This window comes from Oncorhynchus mykiss, chromosome 16 (genome assembly GCF_013265735.2).
Source record: "Oncorhynchus mykiss isolate Arlee chromosome 16, USDA_OmykA_1.1, whole genome shotgun sequence".
NCBI lineage: Eukaryota > Metazoa > Chordata > Actinopteri > Salmoniformes > Salmonidae > Oncorhynchus > Oncorhynchus mykiss.
Window position 1 is genome coordinate 47,870,163 of NC_048580.1, and position 18,039 is coordinate 47,888,201.

The 18,039-nt window shown below is 42.2% G+C and overlaps 1 protein-coding gene across 8 annotated transcripts in view; it reads right to left on the reverse strand.

Moving 5' to 3' along the window:
- The window catches only part of LOC110492148 (calmodulin-binding transcription activator 1), a 499,040-nt gene that overhangs the window by 460,928 nt on the left and 20,073 nt on the right, over window positions 1-18,039 (reverse strand). The window lies entirely within an intron of this gene.

Genomic DNA, 18,039 nt, shown 5'->3' on the forward strand with positions numbered 1-18,039 from the left:
GTATGCAAGCGCGTTGCTGTTCTACTGAAGTCATCGGCAACATCAATCTCCCATTAATACACAGCGCAAATATTCCAAGAAGCAGAAGAACTGATGCTGAGCGAAAACAAGTCTGGAGAAAAGACCCCAAAACCAACAATAACACAAATACAAAAAGAGAGAAAGAAAAAACAAAACAAACACTTGAAAATGCATGAAAATAAGAGGAGAACCTTTCAACATGCAAAGCCTGTATCGATTTAGTTTTAGTTATTTTCTTACTCTAAAATTGGAATTTCAAACTTTGATGTATCACTCTGGAAAAGATTGGTTATTATCTTTTCCATTGTTCAACCCACAGCATGATGTCTAATCATCTTTCCTGAATTAATCTGGCGCAGACTTGTTGTAATAACACCTGCAGGACTAATTATTACGTATTACTTACTTATGTCCTCAAAATAAATCTAATATTTCTTAGCCCACTCAAAAAGAAGGAATCGTTTAAAAACAATACATCGGTTTTTTTAAATAAAAATTCAATTACTCTGATTTTCAAAGCAAAAAAAGAGCCTTTAGGTGCAACGCTTGCCATTGAGAGTCTAAGCAAAAATCCATAGTTTGTTCTTGTAAGTGAAAGCAATTTTCTTCTGCCTGCCGACACCACCGCTTTGAGCTCCAATGTGGATTTAAGAGGTTATGACTGGAGGCGCACCATGGCCATAGGAGACTACAGAACAAGCGAGAGATGAATAAAATACATAAATATAAGATTAAACAGGCAAGTAAAAATCAGGCTCCTCTGTGGCCCATCTGCCATTAGTGTAGAGGAGGCATCCTGTTATTTTTGCTAGCAGTAGGCCTGGGTCTAGGCTACAGTAGCTAGTTACACATACATTTAAGTTTAGCAGACGCACTTAACCAGAGCGACTTACAGTAAGTAGTGAGTGCATACATTTTCATCCTTTTTCATACTGGTCCCTCATGGGAGTTGAACCCACAACCCTGGCAAGGCAAGTTCAATGCTCTACCAATTGAGCCACACGGGACCACATCTCACATCTGCATCTAGCTCGAGGTCACTGAAGCAAACTTGGACTGGGATAAGTCACTGACTATTGGGCTAAAACAAGCCAGAGACTGAGTAAGTATGGCCTGGGCAAAAAAACAACTAAATAATTTAGCTGGGGAGACAAACTGATAAATGGTGGTGTTGCAGGTCTATACATTACAGGGACCTGTGGACCAAGCCCTTTGTGGGATTTATTAAGCATTGGGGGAGAGGCCATTGATTGTGTCCCACAAGGTCACCATGAAAGGTAGTGCTCATCTAAGGCCTCTGTTCCTCGTGGTAACAACTCTCTATGACCAGTCGAGAGATGCAATAAGGTTAATGAAATTCGCAAAAAAACTGCATACTAAGGTTGGGACTGGGGCTGGCCTCTTACCATGAAAACAGATATTGAATAATAGCCTGTATTTATTCAAGGAAAACTTGTCTGACTTGTACATTATTCATTGGGACTAAAGAAAATGCAATAGCAGTGCTAATATGATATTGACCAGACCCAGACACTGCAAGAATGGCAATAGAGACATAGCTAAACACACAAAGACATACTGGGTTACTCTCATTGAAAGATATCACTATTTGCACCACAATCAATTCACATGTACCTACAGTACATACTTTGGAACTTGTTTTTAAAGGTCATGACGATTGGGAGTGAATGGACAGAGGGCAGGAAAGATCATTGAGGTTTATAAAGAACACTCAATCAGAGCAGAACAGCATTGGATTGAGCTTGTTTTCAGTCCACAGTCGGCTCAATTATTTTTTTATTTTTTTTATTTAACCTTTATTTAACTAGGCATGTCAGTTAAGAACAAATTCGTATTCAAGAGGGAGGTTTCTCTCTTTATTTGGCATACTGTGTAGGTGGACAAATATACATGGAAATATAACAGTGCAAGAATGGATTAATGGTTTATCCCACATCTAATGAAGATTTTGAGTCTGGCTGCCTTTGTAGTGAGGCACAAACATCTCTCCAGCTAGCACCAAGGAGGGACTTATCCGATTTCCAATTAAAGAGAAAACATTTTCACTCTCAGAGATGGGATGCTTATCAAGAGTACAAATCTTGACAATGAAACAAAAGCATGTACATTCATCATTACACAGTAAAAAAAAAAGGCTAATATAACTGTCTTCCGATACGAAAGTGTGCGATTCTTGTCTGTCATGGTAAAATGTGCTGAAATATTGGAGTATGAGAAGGGTTTTTACTCATCTTAGTTAACTCCATCCCTCCCTCCTTGAGTCCTCAAAACAAATTATTTCTGTCCTCTTGTGTCTTTAAGAGAATCGACAGCAAACACTCTCACATAAACACTTCTGGGTTCCAGCTAGTTCATGATTGGGATTTATTCAAACTGTGTACCAGGTTGTCACAGATCATTAGTTCGTTGGAAAAGCTACCCATGTAACCCAACCCTGTACTATGTTGGTTGCCAGCTTGCCACAACTAAGAAGCTTGACATCCTCGGAGTCACAATAGACAGCAAACTGTCATGGTCCAAACACCTCCCCAACATCTCCATCAGAGCAGGTCAGAAACTGGGAGCACTGAGGAGAGTGGCCAGCAAACTTAACACAGAAAGCAGAGCCACCATCTACAAGGCACATGTTCGCAGTGTCATGGAGTACGCTTCACTGAGCTGGATGAGTGCCCCACCTACTCATCTCTGCCTGCTTGACAACATCCAGAAGAAGGCTCTGAAAATAATTGGTGTGGACCAGGACACCGCCCTTTCACAACTCACCATCCCCAGCCTTCACCACAGACGACAGGTTGCTGCTACAGACCTGTAGAAAATGCACACCCACCACTGCCCCATGGACCTCCAAGCTCCCCCCATCATATACTAGACACCGCCTATGCACAGCCATGCCAGACCATGCTCTCACCCTCCCAGTCACCAGAACATGCTCCCTGGACAGAAGCTTCATACACACTCCTGTCCATATATGAAATAGGCTTCCACGGCATATTATCAGTGACATCACAAACAAGACATTGATCTTCAGGCCTTCAAATGCTGAGTGCATGGACACCTCCTGACTACAGCAACCCACCCACCACCACCCACTGACCGCTAAACTGCAGTGAGCCATATGATTGGCCGACTGGATGTTACTTTATGTCTGATTGGGCTATTGTTCACAATTGCAACCCCCCAAAAATGAGAAAAAATGTAATATAGAAACTGGAGAATACACTACCAACATTTCCTAATGAGCGAGAGAGTGAGCGAGTGTGTGTCCCTCCCTGAGCTGAGACTGAGAACAGGTCTCAGTGAAGCAGTCAAGCCTCCCGTTCAGTCCAGATGAGACTGCTAAGCATTTCCATTGTTAGGAAATCGTCAAACACTTTGACTCCTTGCTAATTATATAAACATGACTTTGAAAAATGTCCAGCGCTGGGAGAACAGAACAGCAGACTAGCAGAGCTACATACGGTCGCTGAGCAGCTCTGCTGCGTTGCCTCATCAACAGATTTCAAAAGAGGACGCAGCCCGGAATTTCAATGGCTCCTCAAGGTTCTGTTAAAGGACAGGCCATGGGAGAGGATATGAGGAACGAGGGAGGGAAGAGGAGGGCACGTTATAATGAACTGTCGAAGCGCACTGTGTCGACACCTCAACCTTTTGGGCTCTAGCTAGAGAACATGTGCTGGAGGATCTCACTGGCAATTAACACTGAGAGGTACAGCGCTCCAGACAAACCTCCAACCCTCGGAATACCAAACCTATTCAACTTTACTGCTTGGGTGCTACTTCTTTGTCTCCAAAATGAGAGTCCACATTTTGAGAGACTTGATAATTTATTGAGGAGCCCAATTATGTAAAAAAAATCTCTGTGTTTGCAAGTGGAGATAAAGTAGGCCTAGATGTTCAATAGCACAAACAAATGTAACTGGTCTGGCTAAGCTCTCAAAGTCACAACTCAGCAGTTACTAATCAGTACCAGGCTATTTGTCAGACACATTGGTTATCTATACATTCATTTGAATAAGTTTGAGGCCCAAGGCTTTGTAAACACTGGAATAGAAGGGATTGAATAAGCCTATATCATTCAAGGGAGTGGCTGAACTAGGATCAGCTGCAGGAAATGTTCAATAAATTGAAACCCATCCAGGTAATAAAGCCTGCCTGGTAAACATTATCATCATACCATCTCCACAGCCCCAGAAGACACAAGGTGTTTAGATAGTAAGAGCTAAATCACTGTGTGAAGTAATTAAGAGGCAGAGACAGATTCCCTCTGGCATTCATCTCAGTAAAGAACAGTCTCTTTCCTACAACCAAGCCAGTGATTTTTTCTCTCTCAATTTCCTAATAGAACAAACCATTGTTGATCACATAAATAAAGAGCAAATCAACGGTTCAAGAGAAACCATATTATACCATTCAATCTTTATAATGGAGAATGAAGTCTTCTGCCTTGTCAACGAATCTCAACAATTTATTGAGACAGCCTCCTGACAAAGTGTATCACTTGTGAAATGTACAAACTGTTTAGAGGAGAAATGCAAAATGTAGACTGGATTAATCTCACATCGATATAATCATGAACCATATGATTGTTTGAACAGTTGCCTTACAGAGAGAGCAGAGAGAGCGCTCTATAACTACACTGTTCTATTCTGGTGCTTAAACGGCTTTCAGAACCTGTCCAGTCTGTGATGTGGGACCTGCAGGATGGATCATTATGCCCTCGCCAGCACATTTTCTAAATCCCGGCGGTTGCATTGATGTGTAAACATCTCTGGGAGAAAGGGCTTCACATGTGGCCCAGATTAACAAAGAAGGCTGAAGGACGTCCCTCCAAGAGGATGTCTGAACTATGCTAGTCTTGGATCTGGTGAGCTGAGGGACACAGCCGAGAACGACGCAGAATGAGAAGCTCTGACAGGATAAAAACAATGAACAACTAAAGGGGGATAACCTTTGATATTTTGAAATGCAGAAATACCTCAAAGGTTAGGCAGTGTGCTTGATTGACAGCACTGTACAGAACATGTAGCCATGCCTACTTTAATGACCTGTTCACATACTCTAGGTCAAAGGAAGACTCTTCTCTGCCGTGTAAAAGGCCTTCTGAGGTTCCAGCAAGGTTGAAGTGTCATGTTTTTCCCAGTTGTGTCAATAACGATGAAGTAAAATTTTATGAAAATACTCCCATCGGTTGTAGGCCTAAAGTATATAGCCTAGTACTTTAAACACCATGTTATCAGTACCAGTACTAGTCTGCTAAAAGCTGAGAAAGTAGCCTAAGCTCCCAACAAAAATACCATAAAAATGCATCAATTCAGAAGAAGATGTTGAGGCAAACACCTTGTTAGCTCAATGCAAGTGGGCCTTGGTGTTTGACAGAGTACCCGGGTTTAACTCAGGGAGAGATGACAGTCCAGTCAGCTGGGCGTCTAGAGAGTCTTGTCAACCTGCCAAATGCTCAGGTTCCTGCTCTGCAAATCTCATAAATGCTTAACACTTACAGTGTGAGGGCTAACATCGGACAGGCCAGGCAGAGCTCCGTTAGAAAAGGGAGAGAGGTCTCACCAAAGAGGAAGGACATTCCCCTGTCAGCTTAACTGCCTCTGAGTTTCTGAATAATTACTTGAAGACATGAAATTATCAGATAAATGCATGAAAATAACAATATTGTAACACTGTATCAATGTAACAAACAAGGTCAATGAGAGCTCCATTTCTAGTTTCCTTTCTCTTTGAAAATGAAAGAGGGGGTTATCAGGCAGGCGGGCAAAGCCCCCAATACATCTGGGCTGTAGTGGGGAGAGGAGAGGTATGAGAGGCACTGCCTGAGCCTGCCATAACTGGAGCTGTCCATCAGATGGAGAGAGGATGATGGGAAGGGATCCAAGCAGTCCCAGAGAGAATCCCGGCCTGCTGCTGTTGCTGCCTGGCTGCTGCTGGCTCCTCATTCTCAAGGACCTTTAAAGATCAAAGCCCCACACACAACAAGAAAGGGAAGAAAGGGAGGGAAAGGCATAGAGAGAGATCAAGATTAAGAGAAAGGAGAGAGAGAGATAGATAGAGAGAGAGAGATAGATAGATAGACAGACAGACAGACAGACAGACAGACAGACAGACAGACAGACAGACAGACAGACAGACAGACAGACAGACAGACAGACAGACAGACAGACAGACAGACAGACAGACAGACAGACAGACAGACAGACAGACAGACAGATAGATAGATAGATAGATAGATAGATAGATAGATAGATAGATAGATAGATAGAGAGATAGAGAGATAGATAGATAGATAGATAGATAGATAGATAGATAGATAGATAGATAGAGAGAGAGAGAGAGAGAGAGAGAGAGAGAAACAGGAAAGGTGCCATGAAGCAGAAGTAGTAGAACCCATGCAGCCTTCCACTGATTACCCAACGACATCCCTCCTACTGAAGTATGGAAGTGATGGGATCGTTTGATGCCCCTTGTGGAATAGAAGATTGTGTCTCGCTCGGCTCCAAAACAAAAATACAAAGAGACAAAGAGTGTTCTCCGCTGACCAGCTGTGACTGAAATGTTTGACCTTGATAAAAGACTGAATAGGACAATTCCATGAATTTCATGGCTCTCTCTTGTCCCACTGCAGCAGACATATGGTAAGAAATATGTTTGAAACGTCGAATTGCAATAAAATCACAGTATTGAATCGCAATACAGAATCGTGAGAATCGCAATACATACCGTATCGGCACCTACATATCGTGATAATATCACATTGTGACGTCCCTGGCCCCAATTCCCAGCGCCCTAATTGTAACTAAAGCGTTATTGATAGCATTAGCTGAGAGAGATGTATGGTGTACACACTATCAGAACTATCTAGAATCCAAAGCAGAAAAATCTCTAAGCAGAGGAACAAACTGGATTAGTATTCAAATAATAATCCCTCCCAAACACTAGTCACATGATCTCATGGTCTCATCCATCAGCCTGTGTGGAAAGAGGTGTCACCTATCACATTCCCTTACAGTGCACAGTATGCTGTGGGTATGCCACTCGGCCATCTCTCATCCATTATATGTACATATTCTCATTCACCCCTTTAGATTAGTGTGTATTAGGTAGTTGTTGGGAATTGTTAGATTACTTGTTAGATTAGTGTGTATAAAGTCGTTTTGGGAATTGTGAGATTACCTGTTAGATTAGTGTGTATAAGGTAGTTTTTGGAAATTGTTAGATTACTTGTTAGATTAGTGTGTATTAGGTATTTGTTGGGGAATTGTTAGATTACCTGTTAGATATCACTGCACTGTTGGAACTAGAAGCACTAGCATTTCACTAAACTCACATTAACATCTGCTAACCATGTGCATGTGACCAATAACATTTGATTTGATTTGGGTAGTAGGAAGTGAGAGTAGCCTATAGATTACATGCACTGACTCCGCAGGTCGGTCTGATGCACTCAGCGTAATGGAATAACAAACCTGTCATCAGTAGAACTGATGGCTCTCCTGCCATTTGATCCTTTCCACCCAGAGCTGAGAGAGAGCACAATGGCAGTTACTCTCTCTAACACAGACATGTAAATATTAGAGACCTACTACAACTCACTGAAACACGCAGCAGACAGACAAGGTGAAAGAACTCTGGAGAAGAAATCAGGATTGGAACTTTTTTCGGGTAAATAAACGTCCAATTCCATTACAAAACGGTTCCGCCCAAAAAACCCTGACCCAGCAATTTAGTGCGAAAAGGTAAAGAAATCTATTCCTCCATCCCTGAATAGCTTTGCACCTCAGTGAACACATGAGGGGAAAGGAAAAGAGACAGAAGATAAGCGTAAGAGAGGGAAACTAGTGCGAGAGAAAGAGTGTGGGGGGAGAGAAAAAAAACGAAGACACAAGCTGGGTTCAATTTAGTCTTCTCACAGGAGGTGGAGTGACCTGTCTGTGCTACAATAGAGGTCATGCAATTTTGAGCGGGCACCCCTGTCTTCAGAGGAGGCCGAAGACCCCTGCCTTCATGTGCACATCCAGGGGAAGAAACCAAAAGGTCCCTGTAGCGTGCAGGACTCCCTAAATGACCTTACTTGTGGGTTGCTAAAAACAGGCTCACCACACCACAGCTACACAATTGACACAGTAAGCTACAGCACTAGCAATCAGTAAAGCTATCAAAACATAGGGCAGGGTACTACAAGGCCAGGCAAGTCGACCAAGGCATTGCAGCTGAGGCCTGCGCTTCTTCTACACAAAGGCTTTTCCTAATAATATGGATTTGGGGTGGAAATGTTCTCAAACCCCTAAATAATGTTAAACCCCAAGACCTAGTTAAAAGAACATGGATCCCCACTGTATCCAATGGTATTTCTCCCTTCATCTCAGCCAGTTAAAGCAGCAGTCCAAACTCCACCTGAGACCTGATCACCGGGCCCATTCACATTCACAACATGCACTGAACACCTGTTCATGGTGTAGAAAAACACTAACATTAAGGCATCTCGATTTGAAGAAAAAAGAATAAACAAACAAACAAACAGGCAAACATGACCTTTACTTTCCACTGATTGCCCCAGAAAAGCTAATGAACATTTCCATAAACATTCGTGGTTCGGAGGGAGTCATTTTAATTACACTCTGTAGAGGAAGGATGAGGTTGGGCTAGGATAAACATTTCATCAGAACCAGCCTTGTGTTCGATTAGGTGAATTCTCCGAGCACTGATGTCCATAAAAACAACATTGACAGGCCCTGGAGAAAAAAAAAGATCTAATTTGTTTGTGCTGCAGCAATGACTGAAAATGCATTAAAGGGAGTCAAACACCTGGCTGTTTGATGAGGGCAGGCCCAATCATCCTAATCAGAATCATCCTAATCCATCGGAGAAAGCTTTAATCCAGCCAATGTTGTAATGAGGTCAGGATATTCAGAGGGGGATTCACCAGCCTCAGCAGTAGGCAGCAGCACTAGAGAAGCTGCAAGCCACAGTAAAAAGGTTCTGGGAAGAACACACACCTCACAGAGCTGATTATCCAGGGCTACAGGAAGGACATCATGTAAATGAACCTCATTTAGCTTTCCGCAAGGTATTAAAAAATTGGTGATTCGTTAATGATACAATAAACTTCTTCTGGATCAAACGGAAACAACATGACATTGGTAGCTAGTTTGTTTTGAAAGGAGAGAACAAGGAGAGACGCCTGCTAAGCTCTACTGCCATTGTAATCCTTTCATATTTTGTTAAATAAAAACGCAAAAGTAATCATTACCATTACAAAAGAACAGAGGAATGATGAAAACTGTATCTGATTGAAGCAATCTCCTGCAGCTCTCTTTGAAAGATTGTGCCTTGGATTCTCAAATACTAATAGCGGGAAGTTGTAGCAAACAAATGCCTTGGAAAGGGTTAACAGACATGACGTTCCAGCCAGAGATAAGGTTCTGAATGATTACACCACTGTATCCAATTGTCCTCATCATTATCGCTGCCTATCTCCTACTGTCAGTGATCGACTCCCAAGATTACCTCCCTTCCTCAGTCGTATGCATTTCATGACTCATTAGCTGTGGTTCTTCTGAGTCTGACCAGCACTGAATCGCTAGGCTAGCTGCCTCCCTGGCCCTCCCTCCCAGTCGGTCTGATTCACCCACTGCCCAGAAGTATAGTGAGTGTGTCCACTGAGTGTGTCCAGTCTCCAGTGAGGCTCTGGCTAGGTGCTGTCCTGAGTGGAGGCATATTGCATGCAGGCACCATGCCGTGCCACTGCCAGAGTTAGCGGCAGGCACTAGAGGATTATTACTGATGACAGGGGCATTCAATGTGTAGCAGGCCGACTGAGGCCTGACCTGATGCTGTCTTGTCTCTCTGGGTTCAGCACCAGTTTAGAGGCAGCAGGCAGCTATGGGGCAGCTATGGGGGAGGCTTTGCTCACTGTGCCTCACAGTGCAGTTCTCAGAGTGCTGCTGTGTGGCATTCATTAAGGACTGAGGGTGTCACACCAGCTTAGGTCCCCTGTCCCCTCTCGCCTGGGCTTCCTGCTGCTGTGGACCAGCGCTTTTTTTTTTCAAGACTCTTTTTGACTGAGGATCAGACATTATTCCCCTCGATATGGCAAGTCTGATTGCGACATGTTTTCTAATGCATTCTGATATCTCACAAACAGAGGCATTCATCCAAAGTAACCCTAATTGGCTTAAATGTATACAGATTGGTGGGTATTTAACAAACTATTTTGGAGACCAGTCCACTTAATTTACCATTGGATGAATACCAGGCCCAGACTTAGGACCCAGAGTTCCAACGAGAGCCAAAGAGCAAGAGATGCATTTGAAAAATAGCACTGCTACGTGGCATTGCAATTCTGCCACACATCTCCAGTCCTCCTACCTTCCCATGCTGAGGTAACCTAAACATGGAGGCGGTTCTGTTTGATCTGGGAAGGGATAGAAGCTTTAAGCCCTTTCTGTGTGAGGTGTCCTTCTTTAAAAATATTTTAATCTCAACAGGAATGTCCGGCCAAATAGAGGTCATGGCTGCCAGAGCAGCCAGCAGACAATAGCAAGCAGTTGGTTGTGAACCTGAGAGGAATTCTGGTGAGGATTTGTTTCTCCTGGGCCTAGACTCATCTCAGTAAGCATTAGGAGGCAGGGTGCTGACTGGAAGAGCAATAACACAAAATGATACATGATTCGACAACAAGAAGGGGTGTGGCTCTGTGTGAAACAAACTATGGTAATAGCTTTAGTCTTAGGGGTTATTAAAGTATACTTTATGTAAATCAATGTCATGTAATGCAATGTATGTAAACTGCAATAAGAGACTAGATATGTAATATTTGTAATTCTCTGCAGCATTAGTCGAACCTGAGGTGCAAAACTTCCTTTTCTTTGTGAAGGATTCACAAATTATACAAGTCAAATATTTCCCTCCTTGAGAAAACACTGATTTCTGGCATGCCCTCCCTAAGAGGAAACATACCTCCCTTTATTTCCGCTGTGGTTAAATTGTCAAGCTTTGCCCCATATTTCCTCTTAATCTCACTTTGACAATTTAAAAGCTGAGCGCAGCGTGCATGCCTATCACTGGCTCTGAGAGAGGATGAGTCTGCCCCCTTCCTCCGCCCTCTTCCTGCCTTCCTTCCCTCGCATTTTTATCAGATTGGTTTATCTAATTTTCCAGTAAATGCTTGAAATGTATTCCTTCATACCTTCTCCCCATAAACGTTAGATAAAAATGAATAGCTCGGCACTAACTGCCTTCACACCCTCGCTCCATTCTGATACACATTTGGAGGGGCAGGAGGGGAGAATCTCATTCCCCTCTAGAGGGATGACAAACACTTATTCAGCAACAAGGTAGAAGCCAAGACCTTTCCAACCTACCTATGAGGGATGAGGCCTTTAAATTCATACAGGGTTGAGACAGACATCTTTAAACCAGTATGATAATAGCTGCACACATCAGGATAGGTTAGGTTTAAGGAAAGCGTTTAGATGTGAGCAAACCTGCATTCAAGCTGAGGTGGTCATCAAAGGCTCTCTCTATCATAGTGCCCAAAATGTTGAGAGTTTAATCAGAGGAGGAGAAAAACAACAAGGTGGCATTAGGCATGCTGAACCAGCGCCAGAAATATGCAGAGAATTGATGAGGTGTCACTTTCGCTAAGAGTCACACAATTGCTGCCGACAAGAGACTGTAATCCCCTCCCTCCCCGCCTGCCACCAACTAGCCACAGCACAGAAAGAGACAGAGACGCTGGTTCCCTTCGCACGGCGCACATGAAAGAGAAACGCCCTTGATTTTAGGGAAGGTTGCCTATCTCCCTCCATCTTCTCAACCCTGGAAAGTAGTGATCTCCTAACACACAACGTGCAACATAATTAGGTATGATGCTCTCTTTGCTTGTGGTATTGGAAAACCTGACATGAGGTACCGTACCTATCACATTAATACTATAACAAACATGGCAATATATTGTGCTCTCTTAAAGTAACATCAGAAACACAACTGTGTCTGTTAATTAAATGTGCTTGCATTGATTAAAGCAATTTCAAAATCCATTAATTCGTTTAGACTGCTAGGAGAACTCTGCAGGTCAGACAGGAGAAGCAAGCTAAAACAGTAGCCTCAATTAGAAAACATGCTAGCGGATTATTTTATACTTGTTCATAACATGGCAAGGAAACAAAAGTGAGGCAGACTGAGAGAATGATAAATCGAGATAATGTCTAATACAGAGATTATATTGTGTATGTTAATTCATGTGTAGACCTATTCAAATCAGCACTGCAACAATTAGGTTACTCCAAAAGGGGTTAGGCTAATACAAAACAAATCATCTCATACAGCAACAAAGACATTAGAAGTAAGGACTTCTGATGTAAATAAAAGTGACATCACTAATTTCAACACCACCCATATTTTGTCTTGAGGTACGGATCACATTAATAATTTACCATCATGTTTGCTCTGACGCTTCCACTTGTTTTTCACTCAATTAGAAAACCAATGACGACAGTATTTCTGGCCCAAATTTGTTAATCAAAAGTACGGGTGGCTGGGTTTTGCACATTGCTTTAATTCCTTGTCATTATTAGTGGCAGTGACTTTGATCAAATCTTTGCGCATATAATTCGATTAATTCACTCATTAACAACTAATTATCTCAATATCGAATTTCAATAAAGCCATAGGATCATTGATCTGAACTGATCTGCACCTCAAGGGAAAGCGGTGAGAAAATTCTGACAAATTCTCTCAAATCTTGAAGCTTGACTGAAATACCAAAAACGGCTTCCTTCCCTCTCTGTCTCTATCTTGGCATTGACATGCATTCTTTATACAGCATATTCAAGCACAAAGACTTGTGACTACATCACTTCACTGTTGAAGGATCAAAATGCCTTTCTATTTCAAAAATGCACCTTTAAGAGAAGATGGTTGACTATTTGTCACTCCAGAGGCTTGGCGGACCTGAGTTGATGTGGGACTGACAGATGAGCTATGACAGTGGGGCTGAGACCATCAGAAGGTCTCTCAACCAATCACTTTGCTCCACACTATTTTCTTATAAAAAGTTACAGACTTAAAATGTAATTAATGAAAGGGGAAAGAAACAGTGTTAGCTAATAACTTAAGAATTATACAAATAAAACAGTGCTGCTTTTCTTTTCCTTGGCTCCTCTGACGATTCCGCTGCCTGTCGGTTAATGTGTTCAAACCACAACGTTTGCTTCATTAGGATCAATTGTATTAAGAATTCAGCGATGCCTTCCCAGGCAGCAGCTTTTGAATTTCCTTAGAGAAACTTCTGCAATTGCAATCATTCAAAATCCCTCCAGCTTCAGGCAGCAAACTAAATAATGTTTAGTTCCAGTCTCCCTGCTAGTCTCCACATATGAAGACAAGAGAGACAATCCATACAACAAAAACAGATCATGACAAATAAAATGTGAAGATCAAGCAATACACTCTCACTTGCATAACATTTTAAAGTGACTGCACTGGAAATAAATTAAATAATGTAAAATAGCTGGCCTATAGGTCAAGGACAAATGGCTTCTGTGATTTCTTTTCACACGGCATACAAATAATAACATTTTGCACTTTCATTTTCCGCGACAGAAAGCTAAACGAATTGTTATCTTTTCTTATTGGTGTGATACAATATATGAAATGTGAAACACCTCCAGGCTCTTATGCAGCCTATGTTAAATACTTTGTTATGTTGAAATTATGAGTTCTACATAATGCTGGATGAATACGTTGTGGAATATGCAGCCCTACTGAACAGGAACTCGTGTGATCGACAGTTACATTTATGGTTTAGGCTAAACAGGGATTCCTTTAATTAAGAATGGATAGTGTAAAAATAAACATGAGCTCAGGGATAAGACACATCCAACTTGATCCAGCTATTATTCCACGGATACATACACTACATGGATACGCTACACTACAAAAGTATGTGGACACCTTCAAATTAGTGGATTCAGTTATTTCAGCCACACCCGCTCGCCTCCATTGGACTCTGGAGCAGTGGAAAAGCGTTCTCTGGAGTGATGAATCTGGCAGTCTGACGGTCAAATCTGGGTTTGGCGGATGCCAGGAGAACACTACCTGCCGCAATCCATAGTGCCAACTGTAAGGTTTGGTGGAGGAGGAATAATAGTCTGGGGCTGTTTCTCATGGTTCGGGCTAGGCCCCTTAGTTCCAGTGAAGGGAAATCTTAGTGCTACAGCATTCAATGTCATTCTAGACGATTCTGTGCTTCCAACTTTGTGGCAACAGTTTGGGGAAGGCCTTTCCTGTTTCAGCATGACAATGCCCCAGTGCAAAATGCGAGGTCCATACAGAAATGGTTTGTCGAGATTGGTGTGGAAGAGCTTGACTGGCCTGCACAAAGCCCTGACCGCAACCCCATCAAACACCTTTGGGATGAATTGGAACGCCGACTGCGAGCCAGGCCTAATCGCCAAACATCAGTGCCCGACCTACCACTAATGCTCCTGTAGCTGAATGGAAGAAAGTCCCCGCAGCAATGTTCCAAAATGTAGTGGAAAGCCTTTGCTGTTATAGCAACAAAGGGGGGACCAACTCCATATTAATGTCCATGATTTTGGAATGAAATGTTTGAGGAGCCTACTTTTGCCCATGTAGTGTACGTGGAAATTGACTGTTGCAGGTTCTTATGTGTGTAGGTGCTTTTTTCAGCCAGTGAGCATCAATGGTATGGTCAAAGGTCATACTATCCTTAAGGAGCTCAATGACACTGTGCTCACAATGCAGAAGAAACCTTCAATTAGAATCTGCCGAGAACATCATGCTCTCCAAATTCCTTTCTACAGCAGCCAAACAGTACAGAGCCTCTAGACAAATTAAGACAATTAATATTTTACAGTGGCTTCAAAATGAATGCTAATGTGCTTTAGGAATACAGGGCTCTGGGCATGTACATTATGAAAATCACAAGCTTAACTGTTAAAATGTTTGTGTTCTGTGACATGCTACATTTTTTATCATACATTTTTCCTCTATGTCTTACTATTGGCCGCTAGACTGGAGGGCCAAACAAAAAAACTGGAAATGGGAAGCTAAGCAACAGGAACAAATTAAGTTGAAAATCTAGTGAATATAATTCTATCAGCTGCAAAAGCGGTGTTGATGTTGGAACCTAAATAAATATAAGCATGTGATTCTACACATTTAACAATGCAATTTTGGGGGGTTAATTGTTCCTTTGCTAACTAATTTAAAACAGTAAAGCTGAAGTTAAATTGAATTATAAAAATGTGAGTAAAAAAAATGTAAATTCAAGAATTTACCATGCATGCGCAAATATAGGCCTGAAGAATGACAGATTTTGTGTCTGATGTTAAAGGGTAGGAAGCATGAGTTTTTACTCACCAAAGTAACAACATAGTGTGGTCAAACACTTAGTAACTTAGTTGTAGTCACAATCTGGTTATCTATAACTACAAACATAGTTATGTTTTGGGGTTTTTACATATTTATTAACTTATTTCCGGATATCTTCTAAACTACCCACAATTACTATTTCTCAACGTCATATGGAGAATCTACTCCATGTTAGCAAGCTCGCTATTGGATTAGCTGACTCTCCCTCGGCTGGTGAAACGGCCTCTCCCTGTAAAGTGCCTTCTTGGCTTTTCTTTGGTAGCCAACTCAGTCGTCAATCGGTAAGTCTCCACTCTCTCTACTTTATATCTGCTGGCTTATTTTGTGTTCTGTGGATTCCTGCCTTTGCTGGTTTATCTGCTGGTTTACTACTTAGCTATGTCAACCATGGTGGTTGGCTAGCTAGGCTAGTTTGTTATTTTAGCCTGCTAGCTAGTAACATTATTTGATAACTGGTTAGATGGTGTCATGTATTTCTAAAACTTTGGATTACTTTATGTAACTGTAAATTAGGTCTTGATAGCAACTCATGCAGTCACATAAAGTTAACAGGCTGGTAGGTCTAACGTTACCACGCTAGTAGGGCTAACACTCACAGGCTAGTTGGCTAGCAACCTTGCAAGACAATTTGTAACTTTGTAATTTTTGCTTTTAAGTTGGCACATTTTTTTAATTAAAACCAGTCGCCAGCGGTCTAAGGTGAGTGGCGCAGTGGTCTGAGGACTGCATTGAGGTGGTGCTTGAGGCGTCACTACAGACCCGGGTTTGATCCCAGGCTGTGTCACAACTGGCCGTGACCGGGAGTCCCATAGGGTGGTGCACAATTGGCCCAGCGTCGTCTAGGTTAGGGGAGGGTTTTGCCAGGGGGTCTTTACTTGGTTCATCGCGCTCTAGTGACTACTTGTGGCGGGCCGGGTGCCTGCAGGCTGACCTTGGTCGTCAGTTGAACGGTGTTTCCTCCGACACATTGGTGCGGCTGGCTTCCGGTAAGCAGGCAGTTAAGCAGTTAAGAAGCGTGGTTTGGCGAATCATGTTTCAGAGGACGCATGACTTGACTTTCGCCTCTCCCGAGCTTGTTGGGGAGTTGCAGCGATTAGACAAGATCGGAATAAAAATAAATAAACAGCAGTCATGAGTGCAAACGATTTGGTTAAATTTGAAGTTGTACATTTGAAGTTATTTTTGATGGAGTTTACATTATATGGAATAGGCTGGCTTGCCAGAAGATACTGACCCTACCATTACGCTTGTTTACAATGAGCTGCACTGGGGTTGGAACACAATCATGGTTACATTAAGACACTGTGGAGTCGGCACGTGATATGGGTCGGAAAACATACCTCAATGCAAGGATGGGATGTGCCACTGTACTCCAACTTTTACCTTTATCCACACTGATACATCGAGAAGATTGAAATACTGCTAGTTTTTCCAGAAAACTGAACTTTTCACCCTCATACTAGCTAGCAGTAGCCAACACAGCCACTTTGGAATGGCAGTGTCAGTCAATCAGCTTATTTTTTGTTCAACGTGACGTGCCATTCCATAACAGCTGCTGTGACTACTGCTAGATAGCATGAGGACGAAAAGGGCAGTTTTCCAGGAAAAATAGTAGCATTACAATCTTCTCGATGGCGCAGTGTGGATTAGGTTTGTGAACTTTAAACGTTAAACTGTTTAAACGAAATTGGGATCCTTAATGTTAAAAAAAATCCCGAAAAAGAAAAACAATTCTGCCACAAAATGTTAATCACAGTGCAGTTATCACAAAACATATTCTTTTCTGTGTTATAGCCTAACTAGTCGACAGGCTATAAAGGCCTGGGGAAAGTTGTTTAAATTAAATAAAACCAGAGGAAGAGACAAACTTTAATCTACTTTGGTGAATTTGCAAGGCATATGCACACCAGGTTTTTTCTGCCTGCCCACTCCTTTCTCCCCTTCCGTTGTGTCGCTTAGGGTGTATTCAATACGCTTATTCTGTTACAAAACATTTCTTAAACAGAAGCAAATGCAATGAAACAGGAAGGGACTTACCTGAATTTGTCCAATAGAAACTCTTGTTTTGGTTGCAAAACAACTGTTTGGACTAATGATTACACCCCAAATTTCACTATTTTCAGTCTTGTATCTGTTGCGTGTAGAACATCCTAGCCTATTCATTGATGATAGGCCCTCCTTTACTAAAGTTGCGAGACATTGCAAGCCAAGAAATTACGAGATACACCATTCCATTGCGAGATACAGCTTTTGATTGCTTTTCAATAGGCCTAGTACACATTTCTGACTGAATGCCTTTGTGGCCGACTTGCCTATACTGTGCCCATACCCTCTCTCTCTGTTCCTCGCTAGCTCACTATGAAAGACGCAAGTGTCTCCGAAGTACGCCAACCAATCAGTCTTCTCAATTCCAAAAATACTGAATCTTAGGTGTCGATTCCTTGCAGAATGGAATCTTGACACTCAGAAATGGGAGTCGACACCGGGAGTCAAGAGGAATAAATTATTTTGGATGCAACTCTCCACCACTACATCGTCGTCATTAATGTCAGAGAAAGGCAAGCGACAGCAGCAAAGTCCTGTACGGCAATA